Genomic DNA, 14,487 nt, shown 5'->3' on the forward strand with positions numbered 1-14,487 from the left:
GTGCAAATGGAATACAAAAGATGGTTCAGTGGGATGCCGAAAGGTGTAGAAACTGAAATGATAATTTCCTGAATTAAGAGGCCACCATGTCTGCAGTTTCCCTGGAGGTGGGAAAGGCTTCAATCCAACCTGAAAAGGTATCTACAAAGGTTAGAAGATAGCGGAGTTTTTTGTGAGTGGGTATATGGGGGTAAAATCAATCTGCCAGTCTTGAGCTGGCAGATGACAACGCATTTGGTGGGTAAGAAACTGTGGCCTTAAGCTTCCCTGAGAGGAAACCTTAAAGCAGGTAATGTATGTCTTGTGTACTTGCTCAATCGTCTGTTGCAGACCTGGCAAGGAAAAGAGGGGCTGCATGAAACAGTGCAACGCTTTGGGCCTTATATGTAAGGATTGGTGGATTTCAGCAATGATTTTTTGGGGGCCTGTTCCCGGGGAAGGGGGATTCTGTTGTTAGGAAGATCCAACCCTGATCAGACTTGGTTCCCTCTTTTAATATAAGGGCCTGTTTCTCTGATGGTGAGCGAATCAGCGGCGTGGCCATGGTGAGAAACAGGACTGGAATGGGGGCTAGCTTGGTACTAGTTAAGGATTTTGCTGCCGCATCTGCCCTTGCATTGCCCCAGGAAACAGCATCCTGCTGGGCTTGGTGCCCTCAGCAGTGGATGACAGTGACTTCTTTGGGCAGTGATAGGGCCTGTAGGAGATTAGAGATTCGGGTAGCATTGATTATGGGGGACCCTTTCGTAATAAGGAATCCCCGCTCTTTCCAGAGGGCAGTATGACAGTGGGTAATAAGGAAAGCATACTTTGAATCAGTATAGATATTTGCCTGCTTTCCCCGTGCTATGGTTAGAGAGCTCAGGTTAAGGCAATGAGCTCTGCTTTTTGTGAGGTGGTTCCATCTGGGAGGAGACATGCCTCAAGGGTGGCTGAGAAGGTCAGTCAGTCGATAAGGAGAGAACACCGAGATAGGCTGGCCCAAGGTCAGTTTTAGGGATTCCTTGGTAAGTTCTGTTGCCGCTCCCAGGGCCCACAGGCAAGGCTGCCACACCCTGACTGTGGGATCAAGTTGTTTTGATGAGTATGCTACAGGACGATACACAGGGCCTAGGGGTTGGGTCAGGACTCCAACTGCAATACCTTGTTTTTTGTTAGTAAATAAGTGGAAATAAGGTGCTGTGGACAGAGCAGTTTGTAGGGTTCTGAAAGCTTGGTTTACAACTCCAGGATGAGAGAGGGGTCCCGTTGGTGTGTCCTTAGCTGCCACATACAGAGGTTTAGCTAGAGCAGCAAAGGTACGTACCCAGTGACAGAAGTATCCTACAAATTCTAAGAAGGGGAGAATCTGGTCTGCAGTCTCCAGGGGCTGCAATGAAAGAAGTGCCTGCCGGCCGTCAGTTGTTAGGCTTTTAGTCTTGGGGGTGAGGCGAATGCCTAAGTAGACTACTGAGGTGACTGACAACTCTAGAGGGAGATACACGGTATCCCTTGGATCCAAGGAAGTTAAGGAGAGGCTGTATGCTCTTGAGAGAGAGGGAGGGAGGGGCTGCAAAGTAACAGGTCATCCACATACTGAAGAAAGAGACTGGGTTGGAGGGAGCAGGAACTGAGGTCAGCTGCTAAGGCCTGTCTGAAAATATGGGGGCTGTTTCTGAATCCCTGGGGCAGGACCATCCAGGTAAGCTGCTGTGACAGGTTGGTGTCAGGATTGGTCCAGGTGAAGGCAAAAAGGAAGTAAGACCCTGGGTGAAGGGGAATAGTAAAGGCGTCCTTTAAGTCAAGAACCATAAAATGAGAGGTAGTGGAGGGACTGTTAGATAATAGGGTGTATGCATTGGGGACCACCGGGTGGAGGGGTACCACCGCCTCGTTGATCAGGCGCAGGTCCTGAACTAGGCAGTAGTTGCCGTTCGGCTTTTGGACCGATAAGATAGGAGTATTACAAGGGGAACTGGTGGGGATAAGGAGTCCCTGGGCCAGAAGTCGGGTGATGATAGGCTTTAGGCCTTGGCAGTGGGTTTTTGAGATGGGAAACTGAGGATGTGCAGGAAAGTGGGTAGGGTTTTTTAGAAGTGTTTTAACTGGCGTGTGATGTCTGGCCACCACAGGCTTGGAGGTATCCCACACCGAGGGATTAACTTCATTAGGAAGGAGAGCAGGTTGAAGCGAGGGGTCAAGACAGAGCGTGGTACTGGTTAGGAGTAGCAATAGGAGGTGGACGGAGGATGGGCTTGAATGTGGGGGGCCAGTGAGTTGGAAGGTGGCCCCTACAGTCTAGAGAATATCTCATCCTAAAAGGGGAACTGGGCATGAGGGTATAATTAAAAAGGAGTGGGAGGAGGGGTGTCTAGTGAGGACACAGGCTAGAGGATGGGTTTGATTAGGACAGGAAGGCTTCCCGTCAATTCCCACGACTGAAACCTGGGAAGGTATACTAGGCCCTGAATAGGAAGGCAGTACAGAATAGGTAGCCCCTGTATCCATTAAAAAGGAAATGGACTTACCTGCTACCTGCAGCATTACCCTGGGCTCGGCAAGGGTGATGGGGGTCCTCGAGTCCAGGCTGCATCAGTCATCCAGAAGGCTGAGAAGTTCAAGTGAAGGGACTAGATCCTGTGGACCAGCCTGCCCTCCACATAGAGGTGTGGGGAGTTAGCCTGCAGCCTGGGACACAGAGTCAACCTTCCAGTGTCCAGTCTGTTTACAGCTTGAACAGGGTCCAGGAGGTGGAGGAGGATGGGGCACTGCTGTGCCCAGTGTCCCTCCTGGCTGCATTTGAAACAGGGCCCAGGTGGGGCCTTTGAAGAATTTTGGGAGGGTTTCGACGGACCCCCTCCGTCAGATGTTTGGTGGGATGCTGGCCTCGGGGCTGCTACAGGAGCTGGGGTTTGGTGGGTGGCCTCAGACTTTTCCTCTCGGCCATTGAAAACTTTAAATGCCACATCCACCAGGTCCCGTATGGGAGTTTGGGGGCCCTCCTCAGCTTTTTTAAGTTTCCTCCTTATGTTAGCTGCCGACTGGGAGATGAAGTGGGTGGCTAGGACTGTAGCCCCTGCTATGGAGGCTGGATCTAGTCGGGTAGGATCATAGCATTAGCTAATCGGTCTAGGAAGGCAGCTGGGTTTTCATCAGGACCCTGAGTTATTTCATTTAACTTGTCATAATTAACTGCCTTTTGAGCTGCGCTTTGCATGCCCGCTGGGAGGCACTGTAGCATTTGGTCTTGGCAGTGGCGGCCATCTTGACTGGTTTGATAGTCCAATTAGGGTCGGCCTCGGGAACTGCCACTGCGCCTACTGGCATTTGATTCTTTGTGAGATGTACCTGATCAGCGTGAGCTTGGGCCGCTGTAAGAATGCGGTCATGCTCATTGGGAGTAAGAGTGGAGGACAGGATCACATAGGTGTCATACCAGGTGAGGTTGTCCTCCTGGGTGAGGCAATGAAATTCTTTGGTATAAGCAGTAGGATTGGTAGAGGATGACCCTAAGCATTTTCAATGGCTGACAGATTCGAAAGAAAGAAGGGAACGTTCACCCAGACAATGCCTTCTGCTCCGGCTATCTCATGCAAAGGGAAGAGGAGTGGGGGGTCGTGAGAGTGGGTGCAAGCACTGACGGGAAGTTATATTAGGGCTTTGGGGAGGAGGAGGAGAAGAGGGAGGAGGGAGTTGAAGTATTGCATAAGGAGGGGTGTGGGTAAAGCGGGCAGGGCAAGACAGGTCTTCAGAGTGCGGAGCCAGGCAGGGCTGAGAGCAAAGGCAGGGTTTTGGCTAACAGAACCTGGGCAGAGGAACAAGAGGAGCAGAGGGAGGGTCGGGAGCAAAGGTACCAAAAGGCCTGCAAGTAGGGGACCTCTGACCATTTGCCATTCTTTTGGCAAAAGTTGTCTAAGTCTGTCAGGACATTAAAGTCGAGTGTGCCCTCTGGAGGCCACTTAGACTGGTTGTCTAGGGGATACTGTGGCCAGGCCATGGTAGAGAGGAAAAGCGGCCTTTTCTTTTTAATGGAAATACCCAGTTTGGGTAGATTTTGGACTAGGCATCCTAATGGCAATTTGGGGTTTGGTTGGGACATCTAATTGCCCATGGTTCACCTTCTTGTGGGGGTAGTTAGGGGTAAGAAAGGAATATGGAAAGGTATTATACCCAACACGGGCAGAAGTACTCCTTTCCTGGGGGTGGGGGTGAGAGAACTTAGAGGCTGCAATGATTATAATGAGAAAGAAAATAAAGAGAGACAGGGCTAGGGCTACCTGAGACAAAACCACATACAGGATTGACGGACAAAAGGTGGGTGCCTCCCAGATGGGAGACCAGTCTGATGCCTTCCCAGCCACATCCCCAAAGGGATGTTTCAGGGCATCTTGGCTAAGGTGTACCCGTATAACCCCCAGGCCTAGTCACCCCAGAACTTTCAGTCCTGAGGTAAATCACTGTTATGCCTTATGATGTCCCCGTGGTACTGCAGGTTGAGGCCCACACAAGCCCTGTAGCCATTAGGCAGTGGGACTACACATAAACTTGCTCACTCACTCGCTCAGGATTAGGAAGAGAAACCAAAAGTACAGTTACATAATTAACGGGAGCTTATATGCCAAAAGGCTGATTTGAGATAAACGTTTTAGTACTGTAAGCCGGGAATTCAGTCCTGCTGTTAGGCAGGGCCTGGGTCTGCAAACAGGGCTTCTGAATACCTAAACCTTGGCCACTGCTGCGGAGATGTTTGGAAGGCATCCTAAATGGCATTTCCGAACACCGGAGAGAATTCAGTAAGATGGGGACATCTCCCTCAAATTCCTGCCCCTGGAAACCCCTCACAGGGAGAAGACAACAGTGTAGGGACGTCTCCTCTATGCTCAGGTCCTCGAGATGAGGCTGGGGCCCTCGGCCCATGGTGGGAAATGAGAAGGAGTCCCTGACGCAGCTGCAGTTACAAGGTGGGAGTCCACTACGCAGGCAGCAGGAGAGGCTGTGGGTAACAGAAGTCTTACCTTGTGATGGAATGGTTCCCTGGTCCGGCTTCGGGTGGAGGAGTCAGTTTCCCCCAGGAGGGGTCTTAAAACTCCTCCCGGGTTTTGGAACCACTTGTAAGGGTTATTGTCTTGTGAGGTTTATTGCCGAGTTTAAAATGAGGAAACTGAGGCCTTCATGAGAACAATTAGATGCTAGTTTATTCGGCTCCCAGGGGAGGTTCTATGGTCCCGGGGAAAGAGGTCAGAGAAGCCATGCCCGACTCTTCTCAGGTGTAGGGTTTTATAGGGAGTGAAAGCGTTTGATAGGCTGTGGAGAAACAGGACATGGACGGGGCAAGCTGCTATTGGTAGGTAGGCTGGATTTCCAGTGAGCGGGCTAGCAGAGCTTAGTGTTGAGTGCAGAGGGGATTTCCAAGGCGGTCTAGGTGCCGGGTGCAGAGCTTAGTGCTGAGTGCAGAGGGGATTTCCAAGGCGGAGCTAGATGATGGGCGTATTCTGGTGACGTAATTTTCAGGCGAGGAGGATGGATGGGCGTGTCCGAGCTCCCGGTGAGGCAACTGGCCTTACACTTAACACTTTCCCTAATATTTCCCATAACATTTTGCCAACCACCCCAAGTTGATCTCAACAGAAAGCCACTTACATTTTTCAACAGCTATTTCAACGCATTTCTGATGTGATCTTCTGTGGACTCCTGGGTGGTATGACCCAATTAAAAGTATGTCTTTCTCTTAGATGTCCTGCATAGACATCTCTAACACTTCTTCTAGGAACTGGCTGTATTTTCCACACAATAAGCTTGGGGTTTAATCAAAAATAATAATATTCTTTCATTCCCTCAGGTCCAGCTCTTGTGACCTCTCCTTGCTCTTCCATCTTCCTGAACTCTGTTAATAAGTTTTTCAGTGTCTGGAAGGTATAGCCTAAGTTAGAGAGAGAGAGAGAGAGAAAGAGAAATATTTGTTGGCATCTCAGAAATAAAAGGAATCCTAACACAGTAAGCGAGCAGTGTGAGGATGAGGAGTCTTATTTTTGCTGAATTGAATATCAGGAGGCGTAATGGGTCCAAGTGGGGCAAATATTCAGCTGCATAATATTCAAGCCAACTAAGTGAGATGGTAGATAACACCTACCAAACTCTAGTGCCCTCCTGTCTGAAGAAACTATATGTACTTTGGAGGTTTGCCCTGATGACAAGCCAAGAACTTCAAATTGTCATTCTCTCCTTACTGCAACCAAGCGTAGAGAATTTGGTTGGGGTCGGGGAGTTAGCTCTCAAACACTGAGTGCAGGTGGAATGGAAAGAGGTGCATCTATGACTCTTCAGAAATCATTATATGGCAAGAGGACAGGATGTGTGGATGTGTGAATAGATATATGCAATATCTGCCTGAAGTTCTGGGTCAATTGAAGCTGATAAAATTGGTGCCTGTCCTCCTTTCTTTGGAAGATATGGGAGAGACTACTTGTGTTTAAGAGAGGCACTGGGAACACTGTGAGTCTGTTTCCTGGGAAAGAAGAGAGGCTAGGGTGTGACCTGGCTGGGATTACAGGCACCCACTATTATGCCCAGCTCATTAAAAAAAATCTTTTTTAAGTAGAGACAGGCACCCACTATTATGCCCAGGTAATTTAAAAAAAAATTTTTTTTAAGTAGAGGCAGGGTTTCACCATGTTGGCCAGACTGGTCTCAAACTCCTGGCCTCATGATTCACCTGCCTCGGCCTCCCAAAGTGCTGGATTTACAGGTGTGAGCCACCTCACCTGGCTGGAATCTCCTTTATTCTTAAGACTAGTTTCTATTATATGTATGTATCAATTTTTGGTTATTGTAAAACGATAATGCTTTAAACATGAGTGCACCAATACCTCTTTAAAACCTTCAGTTCTTTTGGGTATATACCTAGGAGTGAAATTACTGGATAATGTAGTAATTTTATTTTTACCTTCTTGAAGAGTTCACATACTGTGTTCCAAAACAGCTGCACCATTTCACATTCCAACCAAGAGTGCTCCATGGTTTAAATTTCTCTACATTCTCACCAATTATTTTTATTCATTGAGTTTTTCTCTTTTGTTTGGTTTTCTTAATTTACTTTCAAAATAATGGAAACTATTTTTCATTATTCCTTTATTCATGCTTTAGTTCTGTGAAAATATTTATAATGTCTACCTAGAAGTATTTTTCTGTTAAATTTAACACTTACTGCTCTTCCATAACATTTCTTTTGTGAGCTTTTTTTCCTGGTGTATGGGGTCTTACCTTTGCGTTTCCTTGAATATCTCCTATTTTTGTTGCAAACCAGACATTTTAGACAATATATTAAACCTTCTCAGAGTATGCCTTTCTGCTCTAGATGCCATTATTCTTATTTGCTTGGTTTAAATTTTTTTTTACATTTTGTGGATAAATAGTGGGTGTATTTATGGGGCACTTGAGATGTTTTGATACAGGCATGCAATGTGTAATAAATACCTCATGAAAAATAAGGTTTATATTCCCTGAAGCCTACACCGTTTTATGAATAATTCAATTACACTTTTTTAGTTATTTTGAAATTTATAATTATTATTGGCTATAGTCACCCTTCACTTCATTTCCCCACTACCCCTTTTAGGCTCTGATAACTGTCTTTCTACTCTCTATCTCAATGAGTTCAATTGTTTAAAGTTTTAGATCACACAAAGTTAGAATATATGACTTTTGTCTTTCTGTGCCTGGCTTATTTCATTTAGCATTATGATCTCCAGTTTTACATATGGCTGAATTGTACTCCATTGTGTATGTACCAAGTTTTCTTCACCCATTCTTCTGTTGATGGACACTTAGGCTTCTTCCAAATCTTACCTATTGTAAACAGTGTTGCAACAAACATAGGGGTGCAGATATGTCTTCAGTATATCGATTTTCTTTCTTTTGGGTTTATACCCAGCAGTGGAATTGCTGGATAGTATGATCGCTCTATTTTTAGTTGTTTCAGAGGAAACTCCGAGCTTTTCTTCATAGTGGTTGTACTTATTTATGTTCTCGGCATTCATCTTTTTGTTAAATCTGCTTTGTGTTTTACAACCTTCTTGTATTTTGATACTAAAATATTTCTCTAGGTTTAGGAAGTAATTTGCTACCTCTATATCTTTTTTTTTTTTTTTACCTTCTCTTTATAGCCAATAACTCTTAGAATTACCCTTTTGTAGCTGTTTTTTAGATCATGTAGGAGTGCTTCATTTTTTAAATGTTTTTCATTTTATCTCCTCCAACTATTTTAAAATAGCCTGTCTTCAAGCTCACTAATTCTTCCTTCAGCTTTATACATTTTGTTATTAAGAGACTCTGAGAATTCTTCAGTATGCCAATTGCATTTTTCAGCTCCAGAATTCTTTTTAATTCTTCCAGTCTGTTAAATTTATCTGATAGAATTCTGAATTACTTCTGTTTAATCTTGAATTTGTTTCCTCAACACAGCTATTTTGAATTCTCTCTAAAAAGTCACATATCTCTTTCTCCAGGACATGTCCCTGATGCCTTAGTTAATTTGGCAAGGTCATGTTTTCCTGAATGGTGTTGATGCTAGTAGATGTTCTTTAGGATAAAATCATAGGGTTTGTCTCTGTGTCTCCATCTAAATCTCATATTGTTTCTCCCATAATTCCCATGTATTGTGGGAGGGACCCAGTGGGAGATGATTAAATTATTGGGGTGAATTTCCCATGCTTTTCTCATAATAGTGAATGGGTCTCATGCGATCGGATGGTTTTAAAAATGGGAGTTTCGCTGCACAAGCTCTCTGTGCCTGCTGCCCTCCATGTAAGATGCTCCTCTTTGCCTTCTGCTATGATTGTGAAGCTTCCCCAGCCATGTGGAACTGTAAGTCCAATTAAACTTCTTTCTTTTGTAAATTATGCAGTCTTGAATTTGTCTTTATCAGCAGTGTAAAAATAGACTAATACACAGTGCTAAACCTATAATGTCTCTTCAGTGGAAAAATAAATGGCTCAAGCTTTTTTCTGTTCAGAGTCACCTAAGAATAACAGTGGTATTGGTAGAATCTTTTCCTCTCGGGAGCACTCAGAGGCTAAACTGCACTACTTGATGGCTGAAGGATATATTGTTTTCAAACGTGTTCTGAAACAAATTTTCCCTATAAGGTAATCAAACCTGTGGCTTCTTTTTTTCTGTTTCTTTGTGTTGCCAAGGCTAAAGTGCAAATAGTGCATTCATGGCTTACTGCAGTCTCAATGTCCTGGGCTCAAGGGATCATTCTGCCTCACCCTCCTGAGTAGTTGGGACTACATGCACATACTACCATGCCTATTTTTTTCTTTTGCACAGTCTCTGTATATTATCCAGGAATATTAAAGTCTTTTTGCAATTACTTTCTTTGTTTATACAATTAGTGTAAACTGTCATCAGTTTAAAATAATCAGTTATATGATATTATTGGCAGGCCTCATGGTAACCTCAGATCTATAAATATACAATGGACACACAAAAATTAAAATCAATAAATTAAAACACACCACCAGAGAAAATGACCTTCACTAAAAGGAAGACAAGAAGGAAGGAAAAAAAGGAGGAAGACTACAAAACAACCAGAAAAAAAAATTAACAAAATGGCAGATGTCCTTACCAATAATACTATTAAGTGTGAATAGCCTGAACACTCAAATCAAAACAACACACACACACAGATACTTTGTGTTTACTTGATATCTTTTTTCTTTACATAGATGTTTATTAGCACAAATGCTCTCTTAAAACTACTTTTGCTGAATACGTTTTCATATGTTGCGTTCCCATTTTTGGTTTTATCAAAGTATTTTTTAATTTTCTATTAATTTTTCTTTGATCATTGGTTATTCAGAAGTTATTTTGTTTAATTTTCTCATATTTGTACATTTTTAAGTTTTCCTTCCCTAATTAATTTCTAATTTTATATCACCTTGGTCAGAAAATATACTTGAGGTAATTATAATTTTATGAAATTTGTTGACTTTTTCTGACCCAATATATAATTTGTCATTGACAGTGGTCTCATGTGCACTTCAGAAGAATGTGTATCCTGTTGCTGTTGAATGATATGTTCTGTATTTGTCTGATATTTTATCTAAAATGCAGTTCAAGTCTGTTCCCTTATTGATCTTCAGTCTGAATTATCTCCCTATTGTAGAAAGTAGGATATTAAAGTGCCTTAATATTGGATATTGCTCTCTATTAGTACCATTAGATTTGTTAATATTTGGCTTATAGATTTAGGAGCTCTGGCGTCAGGTGCATATATATTTACAATTGTTATATCCTCTTGATGAATTTACTCTTTTTTTTATTTCTTCACTCTCTATTTGTATCCTCAAAGATAAAGTAAGTCATTTGCACACGACTTATAGTTTGGTTTTCTTTGTATGCCTTCTAAATCTGTTTTGCCACTTAATGTCCTTTGGATAATTTAGTTTATTCACATTTAAAGAAATCGCTGCTAGGTAAGAACTTGCTATTTCAATTTGTTAATTATTTTTCTGGATGTTTTGTAGATATTTTGTTCCTTTCTCTATCTCTGTCTTTCATTACAACTTGATGTTCTACAGGGGCATGCTTTGATTCATTTCTTTTGTGTGTCTAATGTAAGTTTTTGTTATATGGTTGCCTTGAGGCTTACATATATCACCTTATAGTTTCAAATGTCTATTTGGGGTTTTTAACAACTTAACTCTGATTGTATACAAAGGCTCTGCACTTTTACTGCCTGCACACACACGTATTTTATGTTTTCATGCCACAGTAATTCACCAATGTTAAATGAAGACTCAGTATATACTTTTCAGTGAAATTTATATTTCTGTGGGCTTTCATACTGTTTTTTCCATCTAATTCTATTTTAAGAACTCCCTTTAGCACATCTCAGGAGGCTGATTAAGTGGTGATAAACTCCCTCAGTTTTTGTTTATCTGGGAATATCTATGTCTCTTCCTTTTAAGGGATAATTTTGCCAGATGTATTTTTTTTTATTGGCAGTAGGAATGGCCACTGGCTGGGCTTCATGATGGAGTGAGACTCTAATGTTAGGTAAGTCTCCTGACTAGGTTTTATAGTTAGGGAATTTACCCATTCCAGCAAGGCTACTCAGAGGCTCCATGCTTGGGCAGAATTTACTTTTAAAAAGCTCCACAGTAGAGTTAGTCTGCTAACAGGCTCCGCTGTCACACAAATCCTGCTAGGCTGCTACTGGAGTGAAGAGGTCCCAGATTCATGAACACCTGTGTTGCAAGTCCTGCCCATTTTTCTTTCTAGTTGCCTCCAAGTGGTCCATCCATGCCAACTCTTTTAGTGTTACAGGTATATTGAAAAACAAGCAGGCCTGAAAGACAGTGTCCCAAACCTCTGAGGAACTTTGACACCTTCCTTGATTTCTCTTTTCCACACAGTAAAAATTACATGCCAAGTTTGTTCTTCCCAGTACTGCACTATAGTGAATTGGGAGAGGGGTGATTCAGTGAAACTAGCTTTTTACTGTAGTTTCTTCACTAGTGAGCTATAACCTTCCCTGTAAGTTCCAGGATTTTCATTAAGGTATTTTTGGTCACATAGTTGCTTAATCAGTGTTTCTGTGGGGGAATTACGGGTTGGAACATGAGATATCTTTCCACTTTTTGGAATACAATGTATTGAGGTTTTCAGTGTAAGAGTCTTTTGTTTCCTAAGTTAAATTTATTCTTAGTATTTTACTCTTTTTAAAATGTTCTAAATGTTTTTCAAATTTAAATTCAGGTCATTCATTGCTGACGTATAAAAATGTAAACTATATTTGCAATTGATTTTCTACCTGCAACGTTACTGAATTCACTCATGACTTCTAAGATCCTTCTCTCTCTCTCTCTCTCTCTCTGTGCGTGTGTGTGTGTAATCTTTAGTGTTTGTTCTGTGTGATACCATGTCACCTATAAAGAGATAATTCTACTGCTTCTGTGCCAATTTGGAAGACTTTTGTTTCCTTGCTTAAGTGCTCTGACTACATCTCGAAATATAAAGTTGAACAGAAGTGGTGAAAGCAGATAGCCTTTTCTGACTTCAACTTAGTGGAAAACCTTTTGATCTTTCATTATATATGATATTCACTGCAGTTTTTCATATATGACATTTATGTTGAGAGTAGTTTCCTTTCCCTAACTTGCTAAGTATTGTTTTTTTTTTTTATTATAAAAGGGTTTTTTTCTGAATCAATTGGGAAGATTTATTCTCTCTCTCATTCTGCTAACATGGTGTACTACATTGTTAGATATTGAAATGTGGAATCATCATCGAATTCCAGAAATAAATCCCACTTGCTCATGTTTCATATTTTTATTTCTGGCTCAATACTATTTGCTAATATTTCTGGAAAAATATTGGCATCAATAGCCATAAAGTACATTTCATCTGTAGTTTTTTTATGCTACCTTTGACTTTGGTATCAGAGCAATGCTGATCTTATAAAATGGGTTTTAAAAAATCCTTTAACAGTTTTTGAGAAGATTTGGAGGAGGACTGGCGTTAATTTTTCTTTATATATTTGGCAGAATTCACCTGTAAAGCCATCTAGTTCTGAGTTTCTCTCAGTGGAAAGGTTTTTGATCATTCAATCTTCTTTCTAGTCATAGGTCTGTTCAAATATTATGTTTCTCCATAATTTACTTTTAGTTCATTGTGTATTTTTACAATTGGTTTATTTTACCTAAGTTATCCACTTCATTGACATATCCTTGTTAAGCAAACTTGAGGTTTTTGAACAAAAACAATTTAATAAAGATTTATTGGACGTCAAATGTGAGGACTAACCTGGAAAAACACATCAACAGAGTTGTGTTTTGGAGTCTGCTACACCTGGAAGGACTTACAGGAATGTGTAGAGGGTAGGACTCTTTATACCAGAGTTTTTGTATTTGATTTTCCATTGGAGGGTAAAACACAGAGTTTACACTAACTGGCTAGAGATTGCATCATACAGGCTAAAGTGTCTTCATGCAAGACAATGAAAAAAATGCCTCATGATTAAGAAATAAATCAGTGCACATTTTAGAATCACTAGGTTATAAGTTAACCAGCATAAAGAAGCACATTAGTAGGGATTCTCTTTAATAACAGGTTAAAGGGATAAGGGAGGAAAAGTACAGTTCTGATTTGGCTTCATTTTTTGTGGGCCTGTCCCCAGGCTGTAACTTTAAAGACGGCTTTTCAGTTCTCATTTTTAGTTGAGGCAGAAGGGGTAGTGTGGGTTGGAGTTTAGTGTCTTTGTTTCAGGTCACCTAGGCTTTGGTGACATAGTTTCATTTTTGAGGATGGATCATATGAAGAAGTACCAAATGGTCACAGGTTAAAATGGCTACATTTTCCCTCCACCAGAAATTTTTTATGAACTTTTCTGTGAACCTGGAATACTTTGGGGATACACAACTCATAAGCAGCTGGGTGTGGTTGCTCATGCCTGTAATCCCAGAATTTTGAGAGGCTGAGGCAGGCCAATCATGAGGTCAGGAGATTGAAACCATCCTGGCTAACACAGTGAAGCCCCATTTCTTCTACAAATACAAAAAATTAGCTGGGTGTTGTGGCATGTACCTGTAGTCCAAGCCACTCAGGAGGCTGAGGCAGGAGAATCGCCTGAACCCAGGAGGCAGAGGTTGCAGTGAGCTGAGATCATGCCACTGTACTCTAGCCTGGGCGACAGAACAAGAATTAGTTAAAAAAAAACACAAACAACAACTCATAAACTTCTGGTGATGACACCATAAGATAGAGTCCCCTGTTATTTCTTACTGACAATCATGTTCACACTAAGCCTTCAACAATTTGCCAATTACACTTTCAGTTTTCCTACAGATGTACTGGCTCATGAAGATGTTTATGCTCATGGGTTTCTACTCTAAGTTTTGGGACTATGTATGTATATTTCTTTCTCTGCAACCTGGGGCAATAATTTGCTATGTGACTGATGAAAGAATTGTTCATTTTAAATTAGTCCAGAATTTTTCCTTTTTATTTCTTCTAAGAAAAAAATGAGATGTGTAGAATGTGCAGCTTTGTTACATGGGTATATGTGTGCCATAGTGGTTTGTTGCACCTATTGACCCGTCCTCTAAGTTTATGAGAGGACCCGTCCTCTCTTAACCCCCTGAATCTCAAAAGGCCCTTGTGTGTGTTGTTGCCCCTGTTTCCATGTGTTCTCAATGTTAACTCTTACTTATAAGTGAGAACATGTGGTGTTTGGTTTTCTGTTCCTGTGTTAGTTTGCTGAGGATGGCTTTAAGCTTGATCCATGTCCCTGCAAAGTGCATGATCTCATTCCTTTGTATGGCTACATAGGGTTCCATGGTGTATATATACCACATTTTCTTTATCCTATCATCGATGGGCATTTGGGCTGGTTCCATATATTTGCTGTTGAAAATAGTGCTGCAATAAATATACGTGTGCACGTACCTTTATAGTAGAATGATGATTTATATTCCTCTGGGTATATACCCGATGATGGGATTGCTT

The 14,487-nt window shown here is 41.8% G+C and overlaps 1 protein-coding gene and 1 long non-coding RNA gene across 6 annotated transcripts in view; one reads left to right on the forward strand and one right to left on the reverse strand.

Moving 5' to 3' along the window:
- Window positions 1–14,487, forward strand: part of LOC144580419 (uncharacterized) — a 65,452-nt gene that overhangs the window by 5,740 nt on the left and 45,225 nt on the right. The window contains exon 2 of the long non-coding RNA XR_013529911.1: window positions 1–14,487. This exon is cut by the window's right edge and continues 45,225 nt beyond it. This is a non-coding gene — a long non-coding RNA (uncharacterized LOC144580419).
- ZNF670 (zinc finger protein 670) overlaps window positions 5,153–14,487 on the reverse strand; it is a 66,078-nt gene continuing 56,743 nt past the window's right edge. For 3 of the 5 annotated variants that reach the window (XR_004737000.3, XR_013529910.1, XR_013529908.1), the window contains 2 exons: window positions 13,567–13,664; window positions 5,153–5,899 (listed from right to left, as the gene is read on the reverse strand). The gene's annotated coding sequence lies outside the window, so the exon portion shown is untranslated. The remainder of the gene's footprint in view (window positions 5,900–13,566; window positions 13,665–14,487) is intronic. The other 2 variants (XR_004737001.3, XR_013529909.1) reach the window with 1 other exon arrangement.

This window comes from Callithrix jacchus, chromosome 19 (assembly GCF_049354715.1).
Source record: "Callithrix jacchus isolate 240 chromosome 19, calJac240_pri, whole genome shotgun sequence".
Classification (NCBI taxonomy): Eukaryota; Metazoa; Chordata; class Mammalia; order Primates; family Cebidae; genus Callithrix; species Callithrix jacchus.